The sequence below is a fragment of the Tetranychus urticae genome, chromosome 3 (genome assembly GCF_039701765.1).
Source record: "Tetranychus urticae isolate SD_2017Ah chromosome 3, NJAU_TeUrti_SD_1.0, whole genome shotgun sequence".
NCBI lineage: Eukaryota > Metazoa > Arthropoda > Arachnida > Trombidiformes > Tetranychidae > Tetranychus > Tetranychus urticae.
In genome coordinates this window covers 10,242,543-10,255,478 of record NC_142960.1, presented here as the reverse complement: position 1 = coordinate 10,255,478, position 12,936 = coordinate 10,242,543, and the positions used below count along the sequence as shown (strand labels likewise).

Sequence of the window (12,936 nt, the reverse complement as noted above, 5' to 3'; positions counted from 1 at the left end):
GGAGTAAAAAGATGGGCTTCATCTTTCAAATGTTTAACCATTTCACTTGATTCAGTCAGTGAAGTCAGCGTTCAGTTTTCACCTGAATCACAACCGATTTTGCGGACTCTCATTTGCTTTAACCATTTCCATCAGTCAACTTCAACAACATTCATTGTGTTATCATGTTTACCGTTCATCTTTAATCACAGTTGGTAGCAAAAGCAAAATGAAAATCTATTGAATCGACTTTTCCTTTTCTCTGGTTGAAAATTGTCTCTTGACATTTATTGTTACTTTAAATTTTAATTTATCGTTAAAAGTGTTTTCCTATTTGCTGAACGCTGAACGAGCTTCATGGTTTGTCCATATTGGATCTGTGTAAAGTGTTTACGGATTAACTCTAACAATTTACAGTTGACTTTACCTCAATTTGATTGTATTTGTTGTTGCCAAAATTGACTAAAAATATCTAAATTTCAGCAGAAAATCAAATTTCATTTGGTCAAGTGAAAGTGCAATTGTTTAATCAAAATGCATCTAAAGGTAAATAGAAACTTTTTTGTCAAATTTTTTTCTTTTCTGGTCAACAAAGCAAAACCAAAATTCACCATTTGTCCATTGTTTTCTGGTTAACCAATAATCGAACCAGATTTACATTGTAATTATTGATGATGCTCTTGAGCTTCTTAGTTTATAAATTAATTTCGTGCGCTAATTTAAAAAATAATAAACAATTTGACCCAAAGATTAATGTACAAGATGCATTCAACAAAAGGCAAAGTTTAATGCAAGCATATACGATAACAGTCAAATAGCCGATTTTGAATCGCTAATGACCTTTTCGTCTTTTGCTCGAATTTAAAAATTTTCAAATCCAAATAGTTAATTATTTTAAATTTCTGAGTCAGTTGATATGTTATAAAATATTATGTGTACTTCCACTCACGAGTTATGACCCTAAGTCTATATACGAAGGGTATATCGACTTAGGGTCGTAACGAAGCTTTTTTGACTTTGAGCCACCTTTGCACCCTTTAGCTCCATTTCATTTCTTTGAAAGTTACCAAAAACAAAATTTTGACAAATTGACTATTTGGATTAGAAAAAAAAATTTAAATTATAGCAAAGGAAAAAAAAGTTATTAGTGATTCAAAACTGGCTATTTGACTGTTACATCCCGTACATTAATCTTTGAGTTAACCTGATTTGGTTAAGATCTGGTAATACATAAAAATAAACCCAAATTCAATGAATTATTACCTAACCTTAATATTTTAAAATTAATTTTGTTTCAAGATGACGCTTCTCTTGCTTATCCGGTTAATCTCATTTAACTGACCCCAGGTCAGGAGTGGTTATTTAATAGCCCCTTGATTTAGGTGCTGAACATCTGAAATGCATCATGAAAATTGAGCTGATTTTTTTCTTCAATTCGTGGATCTTTTTCTTCTTCTTCTTCTTCATCTGGTTTACATATTTTTCAAAACAAACAATCAGATTTAGTTACAGTTTGGAAAACCATTTACCATTAACATTATCATTTTGATTAGTTTACCATTTCATCTTGATTAGAACTTCAATTTCAAGTTCTAGGTTATTTGAATTATCCGATGCCGAAGGCCTATCCGATGAACTAAAAATGTTTGTCAAAATGTTTGCAAATGACCAATGTGCATTAAAATTGGATAACTTCAATCAATTTTGATTAATGTCCTTTTAAATGTTAATTAGAAAGCTTTTTGTTTTTTACTGATTTTAAGCGATAACTAGAAACAATTTGAAATAAAAGATGAAAAATTCAATCTGAAAAATCATGTTAAGGATGTAAAGGCGCATGAAATGATAGTTAAGTTGATCGGACAGTGTTAATGTTGCTGACCTAACAAAATCAAACAAACATTGACTACAAACAAAGATTTTACTAACATTTTCAACAATTTTTGGTTCATCGGATAGGCCCCAAGGGCACCAACCTTTGAACCCAAATATTTTCTCATTTTGATTACCATTTAGTTGATTAAAATCATCTTCATCCTCATCATGAGCAGGTTTTTTTTCATGAGCTCAATTCCTTTAAATGCTTAAAAATATTGTTTACCTTTAAGGCAAGTTACAATTAGAATTGAGAAAAAAAAGAAAACAAAAATTGTGAGAAAATGATTTTTTCAGATAATCAAAACTTGTTATAACAATTAACTGTATCATTGATTTTTAATATTGTTGGCTTTATTCTTTGTCATCTTTTATAACTCAATTAAATTGTCAGGTTATTGGTAAAAAATGTTTAAAAATAGTTGCTTCTCAATTGCAAATTTAACCTTTATTTGTTTCTAATTGTTGATCAGAAAGAGATTGAATTTTAATGTGTTCATCGTTAAGGATTTAATGTCATTAATATGTTGACTGGAACAAGAAACTAAATTAGATTATTAGTTTCATCGACATCATCATCATCATAACCATCATCATTATAATCAACATCAATAACAATCAACATCTAATCACCATAACAGGTCAGTGAGGAAACTAAATCTTTCTAATTTACTTCTATTATTTGGTTGATGTTGATGGTGATGATACTTATTATTATTATTGTTATTATTAATAGTTTCACTCATTTATTTACACTTTTGATTGCTTCATTTACATTTCAATTGGTTTCATCTTTTGCCAACAACAGATAGCCATCTTAATTATCATTTTAATTCATTTTAATTCAGGGTTGATTGTTCAACATTTGAAAGTCATACAGTCTTTTATGATTAATGTACAAATATCATAAAAAAACTGCAGTATAAAACGATTCAATTCAAATGTATCATGACAATCAACTACATTATTAAAATGAATGGTTTAGTACCATTTAGATGGCATGTTCAAGTGTGGCACCTGAATGTCCTAATTAAATCAATTTTACACAAATTTGAACAATGAAACATTTGACGGGCAACTTTGTTTACCAAAAATGACTCAAAAGTGGGAAGTTTGATGTTTAAATCACCAATAAATGAGTAAATGAAGACATTCAAAGTGACAATTAAATGAGCCAAGGTTAGAGAAGTTCAGTATCAGTAGTCAATTGTTTAAAATCCAATTTGTTTGAATCGTCTAAATTAATGTTGTATGAATCAGGTGAAGACATTATCCCGCCACTTTGCCATGCTTAACGTTCTTGAGTCACAGATTGATTCCGGATTATCTTACAATGTTAGTCGATGAATTGAGCCGAGCATAGAATATGTGAGATCTAGAATATCTGATAAAGGAAGCAAACAGAAATTAGTAGATATTCAATCATTTTAAAAGGGGTTTACAATTAGACAAGAAAAACGTACAATCTGATTTTCAGGAAGAGAGTTACAATACTTACAGGTTTAATTAAAAGGTGTAATTGAAGATTAATATTCTCAGTGAAATGGTCCAATTAACTAATGATATCAAAGTACAAATTAAATCAAAAAACAGTTCAATTTCACAGTAAAATGTAAATAGTTTTATTAATAATCAGACAGGCTTTACAATAACAGTTAACCGAAAAATTCAAATGTTAAAGGGGTCGTCTTCTAATTAAACCTTTCAATTTGTCTCATAGAGCGAAATTTAATTTGAAAATTATTGCAACTGTTAAACCATATTTAAATTGTATTTGTAACAAATCTAAATTGTTGTAAAATTAATCTATTATTTGTTCAATCTACAAGTTCAAGAAACTTGTTAACAAATCACAATTTACAAGTGTACATTTGAATGGCAACTTACACAATGTATTGCAATCATGAAGAAGCAACGATTTAAATAAAGCAACAACAAACATCAACAACAAAAGGTTAATATGTTTATTTTAAATTGTTGGTGTTGTTATGATTTACTTTTGATTGTCTCTCCATCGATCAATCCAATTGACAATTTAGTCAAATGTGTGAATGGGAAACCCATTCAAAGCCTAACAGTTTAACCAGTTTAATCAATCAAACAAACACACAAGTGAATCAGCTGAATGGGCTTACAAAGGTAATACACTTTTTCTGCTTCTTTTTTGGATTAATACCTTTTTACAATTTACTTATTTAACAATCCATACTAATCAAAAAAACAAATATCCATCTATAAATATAAATATAAATCATAAATAACTTGTCAATTGAACTATCAAGATGTAAAATTAAACTTGATAATCAGTAAATCCAGTCAAGTCCTTTTGTCCCATCAATATGCAAGGATTAACTCTTGATGAGTTACTTGTACTTTTGGGTTTTACTGGTCATTTTGATGATGGTTTAGATGGTAGTTCAGATGATGATCTAGATGATTTATGGTTTGATGAATGGATGAATCGATTCAGTAAACATGTTTAAATCAAGTCATGATTATCAAATGAATCAACATCTCGATCAGTGATTTCTCAATTGGCTCATATTGGTTGATTGTTGACTGTTCATTGTTTTTTTCTTTCACTTTCTTAATTTCCTTATTAACAATTGATTAATCAAATAGTCGGTGATGATGGCCATGATCAAAATCTAGAATTGAATTAACAATTTCATTTCGTTTTATATAATTTCCCAAAATCAAACAAGAAAACACAATTTTATTTACATACATTACCAGTAAAGTAAACTGATTGATATACCCAAACCCAGCTTCATACTCATCTACATATTTATACATATATTATCATTTAATTAATCGCACTTTTCCTCATTTTAGGCTTTTGTTTGTTCTTCACATTTAATTACAATCTAACTGTAATAATGGTTTTATAACAATTTACATGATTAATGGACATTAAATATTAAAGAAAGTTGATGATCCAGTCTTTTGACTCAATCCCTTGAATGGATCCTTTTAATCCTAAAGATACCGTAAAGCCTTGTTGGTTATGCTTGTGTGGACCGGCCAGCGACAGCTTTAAGGCACTGTCTAGGCCTTTTACCAACCCATAGGCACTACCCATAACGGTCAATCCATATCTCGGTTAACGCACCATTAGTCCGTATTTTCAGTGTTAATTTAATGAAAAAAGAACGTCATCTTGCGGATTTTTCCTGGTTACTTAACCCACAATTTTATGCTTAAAGCGATCCATTTGCTTATATCCATTCCTTACTAAAAATGGTTAACCTTAATCTCTTGGATTAAACATGTGTTTTTGTGTGATTAAAATTGTATTCATTTATTTATAAAGGTTTATTAAGATTAATCAGTAAAATGAGAACACATAAATAGTTGTTAATTGAAAAGTGAACGTAAAAAGAGCTAAAAATATATAATTAATGTGATAAAGGGCCAAACAAACCTTCAATATGAACCGACAACAGATAGGCTTGAACCTGATCTTATACAACAACAAATGTGAAAATCCAATTAGCCCTTTTTTATATTACAATTAATGGGTTTACCATTCAATCAATGGGTTAACAACTTCAATAGACTACTGAAGTGTTTTTTTACATCCAAATAAACTGGACTCTTTTGATTGGTGTTTGTGTCGCTCAATTATTGTTATTACCTGTTGCTTTATCTGTGCTTGTGTATACAGAATACAGTTATTTATCTTCTTGATTTCCTCTCTCAACGGACTCTCATCTTATCCATTCCTTTAGGTTATCATAATATCATCAAGTTAATATGAATTATATTAAAATAACAGGTTTCAAAAATTTTGATTCATTCATATGGTTCATTTACAATTAACTCTCACCCTCTGTTAATGATGTAGCCTGTCTTGCATCTGATTGAACCATTTTACATCAACAACCTTAAAACAACAGCAATTACCTTAACCTCCCTCATAAGGAAAAAACATGTTGATCATCAACAATTGAAGACAACAATTTACATCAACTTTATCATTATCATTATCAACAACAACATTTTATTAAAAAACAATAACATTAAACCCTATCAATCTTCAATCATCACCATTGAAACCTTTACAGGATGGTCATCTTTTGAAACCTGATATCTTCAATATAATTTCATCGCACCTTAAATTTTATCCCATTTTTTCTTCTTTTTTTTTGTTTTTTTCACCCAACTATCATCAAATTTATTATTATCATCGATTTAAAATTAGACTAATAATTGGATTGATCAAACAAAATGCTAATAAATGTGATTAAGATTCAAAGTGCAAATAAGCTGTTTCCTACAAATCTGGTGAAGACCCAAATTTTTAACCAGAAAAGCTTTTCTCTTCTTTCTCTTGCATGTTTATTCACCCATTCTGGATTGATAACCAATTGATACCAAATAACCAGATTGATGACAATAGAAGAGATGAATTTCAAATAAATTAGCCAAATTTAGATCAATTGAATGCTAATAATGATGATAATGATAAAGTGACTTTAAATTGGTAGCAACATTTCAGTTTCAGGGTAGAAACCGATTCTCATTTCAACCTTTCCTCACACTCTTTGATCATCTTCATCATTACAGCCGTAATTAGCTGTCTATCGGTTTCCTCTGACTACAATTAACTCAACTTTTCCCATCATCATCATCTCATCATTCCTTATGTGTGCTTTTATAAACAAACTTGACCAATCTCAATACACACTCCTGATCACCTCCTATTTTCATCTAATCAGTCTGCTTCCTATCATCATCACTTTTCATCCTTTCCAAGCTTTCTCTTTTACCCTTTGCCATCTTCATGAAAAAGAGAGAGAGAAAAAAAAGAAAGACTTCACTTTCTTATTACCGTCCATCTTGATCATCATTGTCTACAAATAGCTTCAACATTTGAACAGAGTTTCTTTTTTATATTTCAACTTTTTTTTCGCTTGATTGATGGATGATTGAACAATTTGTAAGCATTCAATGAACATTAACAACATGTTATCCGCCATCTTTATGATTCCCTTAATCATCTTCATCCTCATAATCAACACAACAACAACAACATAAACCAAATCATAATCAATCGTTAAATAACCGCCCAGTTAATTTGGTAACTATTTTACGCTTCTTAAGACAAGATTTCAACTTCATGTTACCTTTACTTTAATACATTTGCAAGGCTATTTTCAACCCAACATCGAATCAAAACCAATTCACCAACAATTCAATTTATCTCAATTTGATAATGATAATAATTATAACAACAATGGCAAAAAGAGGATTCTAATGGTAATAATGATCAACATTAGACACAAGGTAGACACAACTGATAGCCAATGTGTGTGAGTGTGTAAAGTGTTGGGTTAACAGGTTATAATTGGTGTCTGCTGGACAATTTAAATTTTGTATATTGAATCTTGCACTGAGCTGATCAAATAAAGTTTCAATGTTTGTAATGTTTATGAATTAATAGCTAAAAGATTATCTAAGTTGATTAAACAAAAGGATGGACAGATAATGGTTTAAGTGTGCATACAGTTTTTGCTTTTCAATGGGTTAGGTCTAACCCAACCTAAGTCAATCTATCATTTCCTATCCTAAATTTGACAATATTGTTAACAGTTAATCACCATCATCAACCTCATGATTAGATCATTATGATTATCATCATTACAATCATCATTACCAACAATTGAAATGATATTAATGTTATTATCAATCTAAACAAAAGTAAACAATCAAATTTAAATGTGAAAACTGTTTTAACTAAACTGTATTCCATCGTCACCTTAAAGCTTCAGATGATATTCAGATATATTTATACATAATAATGGATCAGTACGGGAAAGTTGTTATTTTTTTTCGGTAACTCAATAACTGGTCTAATTGAATGAGAATTTAATTGCATGGCTATTGAAAGGTTCATGTTGATGAGGTTGATGATAGTGAAGCAGCAAAAGTATACTTCCTATTCATAAATGTGTTACAAGGGTTGAAAGTTTATAAAGCAATAGAGCTCATAGAGGTTGAATGGTTAGATGAAGAGGGAAAACATTCAAATGTATCAAGCTGTTAACTAAGGTAAGAAACTGGCGTGTGTTTCATGTTCATCATCATAATCATTATCACCAGCACAAGCACCATCATCATCATCGCCACACAACATCATTATCATTGTTGTTGGCAACTTGTTGGTGAAACCAAAATCTGTTTTGGAGATCAACCACCAAAAAAAAACCGGAACATCTCAAAGCATCACCAAATAACAAAATGGTTCCCTTTCACTGTTTATTTCATCTGATTGTTTTGATAATGGTGATTGTTGTGGTAAAGATCAATGAGTATAAAGTGAATGAGTGTGTGAGAGGCCAACCAAAGACCAGATTGTTGAGCTATTAGGGTCACGCAACAGCCACCAACAAGTCACCAGTCTGGTCCGTCAATCAGTCTATAACAAAACAATCAATAAACAGTAAAATCAGTAAAAGTCAGTAAACAGGTAAACAAACAGTTGATTATAATTTTAACTTTCACTATCTTACACACAATACGTGTAATATCTTGCACTTCTCGTTGAGTTTCACTGTTTTACCTACTAACAACTAATCATCATAATCGTCATGTTTCATCTCGACTTCCTTGGTTCTTTTTATGATCATCATTATCACCACAATCAACACAATTAGTATCATCCATCTATCTTGAGCATAACTTGAATGGACAATTGGTTTCCGTCTCTTAAAGTTGAAAATACATTTTAAAAGTGATTCCTTCAGCGTAATTCATCTAACTTGACGTTTATCCTCTACTAATAATTGGTATAGTCTTAATCTGCAAAACAAACAATGTTTAGGGTCCAAGTTGAAAGCCTTTTCTTGAACTAATTACACCAACTTTGAGACAATATGCTTCTCTTAATTTAAAGAATTCAATTCAAAATTATATAAATTGTTTGATGCTAAAGCATCATGCTTTTATAAACGCTATCAAACAATTTCCATTAGATCAATATACTGATCCCGATCATGTTGAAGCTAGTGTTGGCATCCATTTTCATAACCGTAAATATTAATCAACATGAATTTGAATTTCTGTACCAGGATGATGCCTGATCCTTAAAAGATTGTATTAATAATAATTTGTATTGTAATATCAATTGTAATAATTCAATTGATTCTATGAGTTAAGACAATTGTCTTACCTTTTTTGTCTCAAAGTTGGTGTAATTAGTTCAAGAAAAGGCTTTCAACTTGGACCTTAAGCGTTGTTTGTTTTGCAGATTAAGACCAAACCCTAATAATTCATACCTTTTACAATGATGCATAGAGATTCGCCCAACAATTTATATTATCGCCACAAACATCTCAACATTGTTTTATGAAGTCATAAAACCGAGTCCAATAACATTCATTATTTTGTAAACGGATTTTGATTTTTTTTTCACCATCTTTATTGCCGTCTTTTTTGCAGGATAAAATCTGTAAAATAAGAGGAGATATTAATTAGTTGAAGAGATAATGATAATGCAGGATTGGGATTAATATCAAATTGAATTTTTCAATCAACAGTTAATTATATCTTTAAGTCTATCTGTGCAATAAAATTTTTGCGTGTCTATTTGGTGAGTTAATCTAGTGGCTAAAATTTGATTAAAGGTTAATCTGTTGATCATCTAACTAAAGTGATTACCCATCAATAAACACTACCTGTTGTTGAAACCTTTTTAAAGTGTTCATGTATTGAGCTGTTGATTTATCATCTCTTTACTTTGTTTATTTGTTTGTTTGTTCAAGATTCATGCTTAATGATTACGAGTGATGCTTCAATGAACTTTATTTTGGTTCCAGTTGAAATGCTCATAATACAGATAATTCACTTTTCCTGACATCTTCTTCCCATTGTTTATTTGGATTGCTTTTCATTTTTTTACTTTCACTTTTTTGTTTCCGCCTTCTCCATCATCATCAGCATCCTATCTATCATTGTTTGTCTGAAAAATAATTTAAACATAAATTTAAACAATAAAACCAACAGTAATCAAAAAAATACCTGTGGACATACAATGAACCAGAAATGACCAAATCACGATTCAAATGAAAATCCGTTTAAATGCGAAATGACCAAACGCCAACGTTTGTTATGGTAATCAGCATAATTCATTAACCATAATAGTATTTCCCTTAATCACTTGATTTGTATATTTGATTCTCATTATTGCTAATTGCCACTAATAGGGTTGGTTATTCTCGAACTCGCAATTGTTTCAACTCCAAATTAATCACGTTTGAAGGCATCAACAATAATTGAAATCGGAAAAGACAATTTAGCTGCAAAGTAATGTTAAACGCTTTTCTTTGCCCATCCAAACAATTCTTAATGCTCAGTCGTTACATCTTAAATTGCAGAGTAACATCACAATCAACAGATTAGACCATTATATCGTGTATCGGTCATTATTGTGCGATACTTTCAATTGAACAATCCATATTGAGCAATACAATCACAATTACCGTATATCTGTATCCATCATAATCGGTAATGAATCAAATCAAATGGCAAATTTATTTCCAATTGGTATCCAAGATTTAAAGCTTTTAGTCCACTTCGTTTAGTTGAATACAAGCAAAAGACCAATTCAGTGTCATCAACAGCATAATAAAACTCCTGAATAAAAAAAAGTGAAAAGAGTAAGCAGAAAAGATCAACATTAAAATATTTTTGATTGATTTTGATTGAATAATGATAATAAAATGGTTTGACCTAGCCCGTGAAAATACAATTGATTGACAAATTGTATGGATACACTTTCACTATACAAAATACATGTTTAATAGTTTTAAATGATTGTTAATAATGATGATGGTTTGGGTTATAAAAATGATAATAGTTTATTTACCTTCAGTAAACAAAGGTGACTTGTAAACAATTTTGATTGTCAACTTGATTTATTTTTCTGCTCCAAAATTGATTCAAAATACAATAATAATCAAATTAGGTGGTTAAAGGTGTTTCTTATAATTGCCCTCAAAACAGCTAATGCCATTCCCACTCATAATTTTTTTGATTCAATACCAATTACAATTGTAAATTGTTTCTTTTCTTGAACCTGTGAGAGAAAGAGAAGAGAAAAAAGGTTTTCAGAATTGATTGGTGAAATAAAAACATAACTAATTGTCTAAAGGCAAATAATCATGATTGTAATTTCCTGTTTCACTCTCACTCTCTCGTTCTCTCTTTCATTTGACCAGTTGATTGTTATTAATTGTATTATATGTTAATGTTGATGTTAAATTGTACTTACCATTGGATTTTGTTGTGAAAAAATTGATCAGTTATAACAGCTCTTTTGCTCTCACATGAGCAAAAAATAATTGGACACTCAACTCCTCAACAATCAATGTTAAACAACATCGATTGTGCGATTGGAGTAGCGATGTAATTGGTCAGTGATTGAATTGTTGCTCTTCCACGACGATTCCAAATCAGGTTAAACTTAATTGTTTGGTGTGTCGTAAAAAAGCATGAGATATATTAATAATAATACATAATATTAAAATATCAATATGTGAATATTGTAATAAACGTTATTAAAATGCGAGGGAAAACAAGCTGGATTTACATGGTAACCAGAATCGTCAATCTCATTGGCTATTAACAAACCAACCTGACAAAAGAGAAACCAAATTCAAACCATCAAAAAGTCATTTATCAACTGGTTTGTTGTATTTAATAATGTTAATTATAAATTGATAAATTAACATTGCTTATTACACTTCTGGTTTGTAATGACTTTTCATTAATTGATATTATTAAGGAAATCAAGTTGTGATTGTCACCAACTGAAACTGTCAATTGTCAAGTTGAAATCATTAACCTTAATTTAAAAGTTAAGACATGCCAATGATTTCCATTTATCGCTGGATATTTTCAATTAATTAAACATGTTTGGTGCTTTCACTGTTGTTGTCCATTATCAATCTTGTTGTCAGTGTTGTTAAGCTATTACTGTATGTACTGTAATGCTAATGATGGTGATGATTTTTGATGATCGTTGGTGGTTCAATTGTTGTTTAATAAGCATGGGAAATGTGTTTTGTTGATTAAAATTGTATTAACCTGTAGTCCTGTTTACCTGATTGTAACGGTTTAATACAGGTGAAGGTGGAAATGATTTAAGACCAGGACAGAAATCGACCTAAAATAGAAATAAAAATAAGTCATTATCATTGATCATCTTGAAATAAAAGCAAATTAACTGGACAAAACAAATGTAATATCACCTACCTTTTTCTTTAAATGGTTAATCAATTCAAAAATGCACTTTTCCCTGAGTTTAATCCAAAACCACGATAAATTTAACCAATTCAAAGCACATTCAATTCAGTAAATTGAATTTAAAAATCATTTGATAATCGTGCAATCCAAAAGGAGCAAGAGATAGCACGAGGATAAAAGAGTTCAAAATGAGATAAGCTCCTGTACCGGTTGATAGATGGCCATAATTAAAGAAAGAGAAGGAAAAATAATTGTAAAAAATACATAAAAAATTAACTTTTAATTCAAAGATATCATCCAAAAGGGTTAATTCCCTCCAATTAGAACCGTCTGTTCAATTGTTGATGTTACATTGTTTAAAATAACCCCATCTTTGGTGTTAACCCAGAGACTCGCAAGAAGCGGTTAAATTGAGTGTTTGTTTACCTTATAATTTGTTGACCATCTGATGGAACCAGTTAACTGTGAAGTGACTTAAAAGTGAAGCTACTCACAATTAAACCCGTTGCTAAATTGTACAGAAACTCGGTAATTGATAGAATTATCCAATTTACATTATCAGTAATCATATATTAGACGCCTATTAACCTCGCACAATCTCATGTTTAGCTATAGACAGCAATCAATCAAAAAGCAATTGTTGAATCTCTTAATATATTTTTTTAAACATCAGTGAGATGTTTTTCCATGAAATGGAAATTCTTTAAATGAGATTTAACTTGTAAAATGAAACTGTTTATTCAATCTATTATTTAGATAATTGTATTGTTAAATGAATGGCTATTTTTTGCATTTGTTTTCCAGTCTCAATTTACTTATCAACATCATTAACGT

The 12,936-nt window shown here is 30.1% G+C and overlaps 1 long non-coding RNA gene across 9 annotated transcripts; it reads right to left on the bottom strand.

The window, feature by feature from the left end:
• Nucleotides 1–2,174: 2,174 nt before the first annotated feature.
• Nucleotides 2,175–12,473, bottom strand: LOC107369639 (uncharacterized). 9 transcript variants are annotated; one of them, XR_016199694.1, is made up of 11 exons: nucleotides 12,112–12,473; nucleotides 11,960–12,022; nucleotides 11,129–11,319; nucleotides 10,724–10,933; nucleotides 10,338–10,491; nucleotides 9,889–10,220; nucleotides 9,534–9,817; nucleotides 9,135–9,305; nucleotides 8,420–8,564; nucleotides 3,353–8,275; nucleotides 2,175–3,238 (listed from the first exon to the last, which is right to left on the bottom strand). It is a non-coding gene; the product is annotated as an uncharacterized LOC107369639 (long non-coding RNA). The 9 variants fall into 9 exon arrangements; XR_001570360.3 differs by having other exon boundaries at nucleotides 9,877–10,220; nucleotides 12,112–12,472; XR_016199690.1 differs by having other exon boundaries at nucleotides 8,420–8,658; nucleotides 9,877–10,491; nucleotides 12,112–12,472.
• Between the last annotated feature and the right edge of the window lie 463 nt (nucleotides 12,474–12,936).